The sequence below is a fragment of the Punica granatum genome, chromosome 2 (genome assembly GCF_007655135.1).
Source record: "Punica granatum isolate Tunisia-2019 chromosome 2, ASM765513v2, whole genome shotgun sequence".
NCBI classification, from domain to species: Eukaryota; Viridiplantae; Streptophyta; class Magnoliopsida; order Myrtales; family Lythraceae; genus Punica; species Punica granatum.
The window spans coordinates 22,362,001-22,369,983 of record NC_045128.1 but is presented as its reverse complement, the minus strand read 5'-3'; positions in this window follow the sequence as shown (position 1 = coordinate 22,369,983).

Sequence of the window (7,983 nt, the reverse complement as noted above, 5' to 3'; positions counted from 1 at the left end):
AAACGGTTCCTCAGTCATTGCTCAGCTAGAGAAATTGGTTTGAACTCAATATTCAAACCACCAGCAAGAAGCCTAATCAGTTCACAAACTTGCCGATTTTCAAATTGAAAATTTGTGTATTCTTAAGTCAAGGAAAAATTCAGTGCTACAGTTGATAAAAATGTTAAAAGTTTGTATTTTTTTAGGTAATTAACCCTTTTTATTATTAGGAAATAACGTATTAGATATATAATCAGTTTATATTTTGGAGATTTACATATTATTATATAAATATGTTAAATGTATCGTTTAAATTTTCTATTTTACGGTCTTCTTATCACTTATAGCTCATGTATAGTTAACTGGGCTATGTAATTCTTAATTCTTAACTTGTGCAATACGGCTATTTTTTTATTCTGCACCATGTCCGATATTATGTCTTTCCTTACTAATATTAAATTTAGCAGGCATCCACTCCCATGCTTGAGCCTTTTCATTGAAATTAAACGAAAGATTCATATGTATCAGACAAAGAATCAGCTAATGCCTCCCGACTTTGGAAAAGTACTAGGAAAGAGAGAGAATTAAGAATTTTTATTCCTTTCTCTTTCTTTATTTGTTTTTATTATCCCCAAAGAATCGGCTTTCAAGTTTCAACCCACTTTGGATCTAATCCACTCAATTATTCGCAAATTCTATTCTTCATGATCATATAAGCTGATGTCAAATAACCGGAGATGGACTAGTGATTCCAAGCTCACTCCCATATGGTTTGGAAACCCCTAGGTCTTGAGTTCAAATCCCCCCAGGGACATATGCTAGGGCAGGGCTCTTTGGCTTGGACTTGGGGTCATCTCCGGCTTCTGTGAACTATACTAGGCCCTTGGTGGTGCTACGCTGACGGGGTCAGTGCTTGCGCTGGTTGTTCAGTTTGTCTGATATGTTCGTGGTTGAATACGAGAGCCCGAACATTGCGTAGCGGGGGGCGGCAAAGTTGCTATCACTGCTGCCCACCATATTTATTTATCAAAAAAAGCTGATGTCATGTTTTAACATTTAATTTGACTTTAAATTTCAATTAGTTTATGATTATATAAATTTATTTCTTGATAATTTTCAAGTTAACATTGAATAACAAAATATATATTAAATACAACTCACTCAATTAATTTTATTAAAATACTTAAATAACTAAATATATATATTTTCTAAATAAATTAATATAATATAATGAATAATTTTATTTTAATTAAATTTAAGGTAAATAATTTGAATTTGAATTTCTAAAGAAACCTATTAAATTTTTAACATCAGAATTGTAAAACACACTTTTACTTCTAGATGTTACATCTTCTAAATAATAATAAGTCAATCATATAATTTGAATTTTTGAACTCACACCATATTAATTTACTTAGAATTTTAATTGAAATTATTTACTTTGATAATGAGATTTTTTAATATCTCGATATATTTAGCTTTTACATGAAAATTGAAAGTGTTATAAATTTTCTAAAATTCTCTTTACATTTTCGAGCAAGTAATTAATTTTGAAAAATTTATTAGAGTTTTAACTTAAATCTGTAAACTATTTCACTGTAATTTACTAAGTTAAAATTCAACATATTTTTACATACATAAGATAGCAAAGTATAGAATATGACTTTAAATTATTTCAAAATTCATGATTTTTAATTTAGTTTCTTTATAATTATAAAATTGAGTATTTATGCCATTAAAATTATATCATTCACAATAAGTAATAAATGCATATCTATATATAGTAATTTAAAGTATTCTCAACGAGAGCCTCTGATTCATTTGTTGAGAAGTTTTCGCGCAATCTTTCTCAGTAAATAATAAGGAGCTAAGCGTTTATCGTTCCTTCACGCTCCCCACGTTGACTTTTCTAACTAGTTACATAGCTCGTGCGTTGCACGGACTTTTGCATATATTTATTTTAAGATAAAATATTATGTTAATACAATTATTAAGGTGCTGAACTTATCAAAACCAAAAAAGAAACACTTAGGCTCTGTTTGGCAACCGAAAAAATTTTAACTTAATTCGCAAACGGACAAAAAAAGGCTGGTCAAACGGTAATATTGACGGCCCCACTCCTGACTTCGTCTTCAATCGCTCTGTGTTGCCCTAATTTTTGAGATTTCACAGAAAGAACGGACAGCAACTCCATCGCTCTGTGTTCTTGCAGCTGTTAACTTCGACGCTGTTGAATCTGCCCCGATTTCAACTCCATTTTAGGGGCGCCGCATCACAGAGGACTTCGACATCGGCAACGAAGCCTCCTAATCGACGTTGGCGAGTGGTAATCGGTCCAGATTTCACTGAAATCGGCCACACGAATAAGGTAATCGGTACAGAATTCACTGAAATCGGCCACAAGAAGCAGTAGTCAATTTCACGGCTAACTTACATCCCATCTGAATTTTTTTCCCTTACTTGATATCGCAGAAAAAGCAATCATAAGGACCTGCAAGAACAGGGCAAAGGCCCCCCTTGTCAGGAATACGATTCCCCGCACTGAGCAACTTCTGCTACAGAAGGACAAAGATTCCCTCCTTTGGTCTTTTTCGAGGGTCCTTCCACTTCATTGTTCACCAGCACGCGAGGCTTTAAAAGACCCGCGTCTCCTCTGCTTCGGTACGCAATCTGAATTTCAAGTAATTTCTCCTATCCTCTCTCCAGTTGCAGATGTCTGATGCTGTGTAATTTTATGGCTTGTCTTGCTTATTTGGTCACTAAGAGGCAATCTGTTGTATTTGTTTCGCTGAAACCCCGTTTAAATCTGATGTTCTGTTGTTCAAATATTCACGAATGTGAATCTGCTATTCTTACCCTACATTATGTCTGATGATGTGTACTTTTATGGCTTCTTTTGCTTCTTAGGTCACCCAAAAAAGCAATCTGTTGTTATTGATTCGCTGAAACCTCGTGTGATGCTGCAATGTTGTTCTAATTTCACGAATGTGAAGCTGCTGTTCTTACCCTACATTATGTCTGATTCTGTGTATTTTTATGGCTTGTCTTGCTTCTTTGGTCACTGAGAGGCAATCTGATGTAATTGTTTCGCTGAAACCCCGTTTAAAAGTTGTTCTGTTGTTCAAATATTCACGAATGTGAATCTGCTATTCTTACCCTACATTATGTCTTATGATGTGTACTTTTATGGCTTATTTTGCTTCTTAGGTCACCCAAAAAAGCAATCTGTTGTTATTGATTCGCTGAAACCTCGTGTGATGCTGTAATGTTGTTCAAATTTCACGAATGTGAAGCTGCTGTTCTTACCCTACATTATGTCTGATACTGTGTAATTTTATGGCTTCTCTTGCTTGTTTGGTCACTGAGATGCAATCTGTTGTTATTGTTTCGCTGAAACCCCGTGTTAATGTTGTTCTGTTGTTCACATTTCACGAATGTGAAGCTGCTGTTCTTCTTTCAGTTTGTTGAGTAATATGCTTATCGCCTTGTCTCGATTACTGTAATTGTGTCTAGCTCCTAGGCGATACATCATTTCTCCATGCTGTTAGTCTCTGAAGCTGCGATTAGTTGCATTGTTTTGGATAATATATAAGCAGGCAAGGGTTCATTTGCCACAGGAAATGAACCTGTTCTGTGAGTAATTAATTTTTTTTTCCTATTAACTGACAGACGAATTATCATGATTTGCTGCAATTTGTTTTTGCGCTGTTAATTTTATTTTTTTCCTATTATGTGTGGAAGTTGTGGTCCAAAAACTGCATCGAAAATGGCTCCAAAGGGTGAGCATGTACTGGAATGGAGTGATGAGATGGAGTTGGCATTCATACATATCATGCTTGAAGTCTTCAAAGTGACCCAAACGACTTCCTGGAAGAGATCTCATTGGGAAGAGATGACTAAGGAAATAGAGAAGCAATTTCCTGAAGCGCAACTTTGTTGGACGAAGGTAAGGGACAAGTGTGCTAGATTGAAAGGGACATACAGGCAGTTCACTGAGCTAAGGAACCACACTGGAGTGGGATGAGATACAGACACGAACACCATCAAGGCCAGTCCCGATGTCTAGGATATGTTTAGCAAGGTACACGCTTCAGATATGTTACTGTCTTCTGTGCTTGAAGCTGAGTTCATAATATGAGTTATGCAATGCTAACAATTCCTTTTATTTAAAATGCCTACTGGTTGTTCAATTTTCTAGATATTGGCATGTCCTTCAAGGGATGTCGTTGGCTTTCTATAGTTCCTCACTATTTACTGTTACTGTTCTCGTAACATATACCGTATCTCAATGTGCAGAAGAACAGGGCATTCAAGGCATTCCGGACCAAAGGCTGCAAGCACTAAAGCCTATTGAATGAGCTTTTCAGTTCTTCAACTGCTACCGGTGCTCTTCGCATCTCCTCCACCAATCCACCGACAACTTCATCTGAGGAACGACGGATGCATGCGGCATTCATATCAGTGTCGAGGGGAAAGCAGAAACAGGCTATCAACATCGTGGAGTGCTCCGACGAGAGTGACGACCCTGTCAATGTTGAAGATCCAATAATATCAGAGTCCCGACGTCGAGTGTCTAAAAGAGCTTCATCGGAAAAGTCCATAATGCATGAGTGCATGGAATTGTTTAGGGATAGCTTCAACAAGAATGGTCTCAAAACCCCATCGGCATCAAAGCGAAGCAAGTCCGTATCAAGCCCTGATAAGCCAGAGAAGGATAGCGTCAACGAAGCCATGTTAGAGTTGAAAAAATTGAAGGAGAAGGTCCCGCGTCGCTTTTATGTGAAAGCCGCCATGGCGCTGGCAGATAAGGAAATAAGGAAGGTTTTCATGTTCTTAGACGAGGACGAGCGAATTGAATGGCTGCAGAACCTTGCTGACTCCTGAATCGACACGCAGAGTATATTGGTTTACGTTTAGTTGAACATGTTCCGCTAATTGCTTTTACTTTACTTTGTTATGACATTTGTTATCCTGACATGTTTGTTTCGGGTGTTTGGAATAATTTCATTTGAATATTTTTAATGCGTGCTTTGACTGTCTTGTGTGGTATGAAATGTGGTTTTAAAATGTTAACGTACAGTGTGCTATTCTTACAACAGTTATAGGCGTACAATAGCAATTCTCAATATGCCAAGGAATAGCAATTCTGCACGGTATGACGGGAACTCTGACGATGACGAGATCGTTGTTAGACAGCGGTGGTTCTTCTTATTGATGGTACAACTAATGGAGGCCGAACGAGTGGTTCAAAGGAACATCCCATGCAGAACTTCGGCACTTCAGGGAAGACAATACACAATTGAAGTTTTGGGGAATGACGTTAGATGCTTCGAGTCGTTTAGAATGGAACCGTATGTGTTTAGAAATCTTTGCGACACACTTCGGCTGCGCTGTGGTATCACTGACAGTAGGAATGGTATCACCGTGGAAGAGATGGTAGGAATGTTCTTATTGGTTATTTCACATAGTTCACGCTATGCAATTGTGGCGGAAAGGTATCAACATTCAAAAGAAACGGTGTCACGAGCAGTCATAAAAATTCTCCGAGGTATACTAGCCTTATCACCCGAGTATATTCGACCGAGGAACGTAGCTGTACAGTCGGAAATTGAAAGGGAACCACGTTGGCGTTTCTTTAGGGTATTTTCCTAATAATGCCAAGCTACGAATAATTTATATCGTAAAATTATGTAAGTTACATAATAATTTTGTATTGTCACGCAGGATTGCATCAGAGCAATTGATGGAACACATGTGGCTGCATGTATCCCCAGAGAGAATAGAGTACCATATCTCGATAGAAATGCTGAGATAACACAAAATATATTGACCGCTTGTTCCCACGACATGATGTTCACATATGTCATGACAGGTTGGGAGGGTTCGGCACATGATTCAAGAATATTTTCCGAAGCTGCTACATTGGAGCAATTTCCAGCGCCACGTGGTGGTAAGTATTTACTGGTCACTTTTCTCTTTTCGATAAAATTTCAACCATAACATGTTTAACTGAACAATTTTCCTTTTTTTTCTTCCCAGACCAATATTATGTTGTCGATGCAGGGTTTTCAAACATTCCTGGATATTTGGCTCCATACAAGGGGGAACGATATCACCGAAATGATTTCGGACGGCGCAATCCACCGACAACAGAGAAGGAGCTTTTTAATCAGCGTCACGCATCAGTGCGCAACGTCATCGAACGTTGCTTTGGTATTTTGAAGAGGAGATTTGCCATACTAAGATTAATGCCAAACTTCATACCGTTAAGACAAGGGCAACTTGCCCTTGCGTGTTTTGTTTTGCATAATTTTATGCGACACAATAATTATCACGACAGATTATTTGCGGAGTACGGCGATGCGTGGACAGAATACGATGAATTTCGAAGTCCACCGCCAGAAGAAGGAATTAGAACTCAAGTGGATATGAGTAGTGACGAAATGAATGTTGTGCGAGACCGTATCGCTAATCGCTTATGGCGCGAAGAAAGAGGAGGGCGATGATAGACCCGCTCTTTTATTTGTATTTGAATGTAGTGAGCGAATTGATGTACTGTTTTGTTATTGAAAGTGTCAAATTTTTATTAAATGGTGTCTTGAAGGTAAATTGATGTTGGAAGGAAAATTGAAATTGGAAGCAAAAGGCAACATGGGGCCCACCATGAGTTGCAAAATACACAAAAATTTGTCTTCTAGTGTAAATGAGTTGAGTTGAGTTTTTTTAACTCATTTGCCAAACACAACCTTATATTGGTACTTTAAACATTAAATTATTCTTTTTATCGGCAAAATATGAAATTTTATATGAGTAGAAGCTATATTCTATGATAAACGTGATTGATGATATTAAGAAACAAATGAGTTCAATGGAACATTCACGATAAGCCATATATATATGCATATAAAAAAGTAATGGTAGTGACTCAAAGAGTTAGTCAATCACAAACTAAGAATATTATGCTCCAAAATGATTAGGCGGAAGACCGTCTTGCATCGAATGGATGTCTATATAACTCTATCGCACCTGCACAACATAGAAGAAAGTTATAGCTTAGGTTTTTACCCAATCCATATCGTCTTACTTGCACAAAAAAGAATTGATAAAGAACTGCAAACCTCAAACATATAAAGAAAAAAAGTGGGTATCCATGGAAGGAGGGGAGAGTAAAACACCCCTTTCATTTGTATACAACCAAATAATCTTGGGCCTTCTTGAAAGAGATAATCTGAAATTCTTTATGTCTTCTCCAAGAAATGTTATCACATAATAAATAAATTATCAAGAATGTCTAATATCTTACTTCTACAACTGCAACTAATACAATTACAATTTCATTTACATTTGAACCAAAAGGTCAAGATGGATAGTTTTGCATGTAGAGGATATGATAAAATAATGGAATGTAAATTGGAAAATAAAGAAGGAAGAATAATTGGGGAATGGCATACTCTAGAACAATGGTCAGTGGAACAAACATAGGGTACGAAGCTATTTATGAACCGCTTTTTCTTGGTCACGGCCTTCTGTAATTCTCTGAATAATCCGGGGGCCATCCACCAAGCCGCACCCAACTTGAAATCTGAATAATTTTTGGGTAAATTATGCCATATATCTCATAATTTCACCTTATTTTTATATTCATCCTATGCTTTTAAGATTACCAAAAATATCCCATAGTTTTACATTTTTTTCAAATTTAAAACGCCGTTATATCTTTCCGTCAATATTTAATGGTCTTGTCACTGTGGCCTTTTACTCGGGATAAATTTGAGAAAAAAATCAAAACCATAGGATAGATTTGAGAAAAAATTAAAATCAAGGATAAATTTGGAGCCTACTAATGTTTCATTAACGGAAAATATAACTCCGAAATAGATTTGAAAAAAAATGTAAATCATGGGATATTTTTGATAATTTTAAAAGCATATGATAAATTTAAAAAATATGTATTAAATCATGAGATATATGCACTGAAAACTCTTAAATTTTTTTAGCCACTCA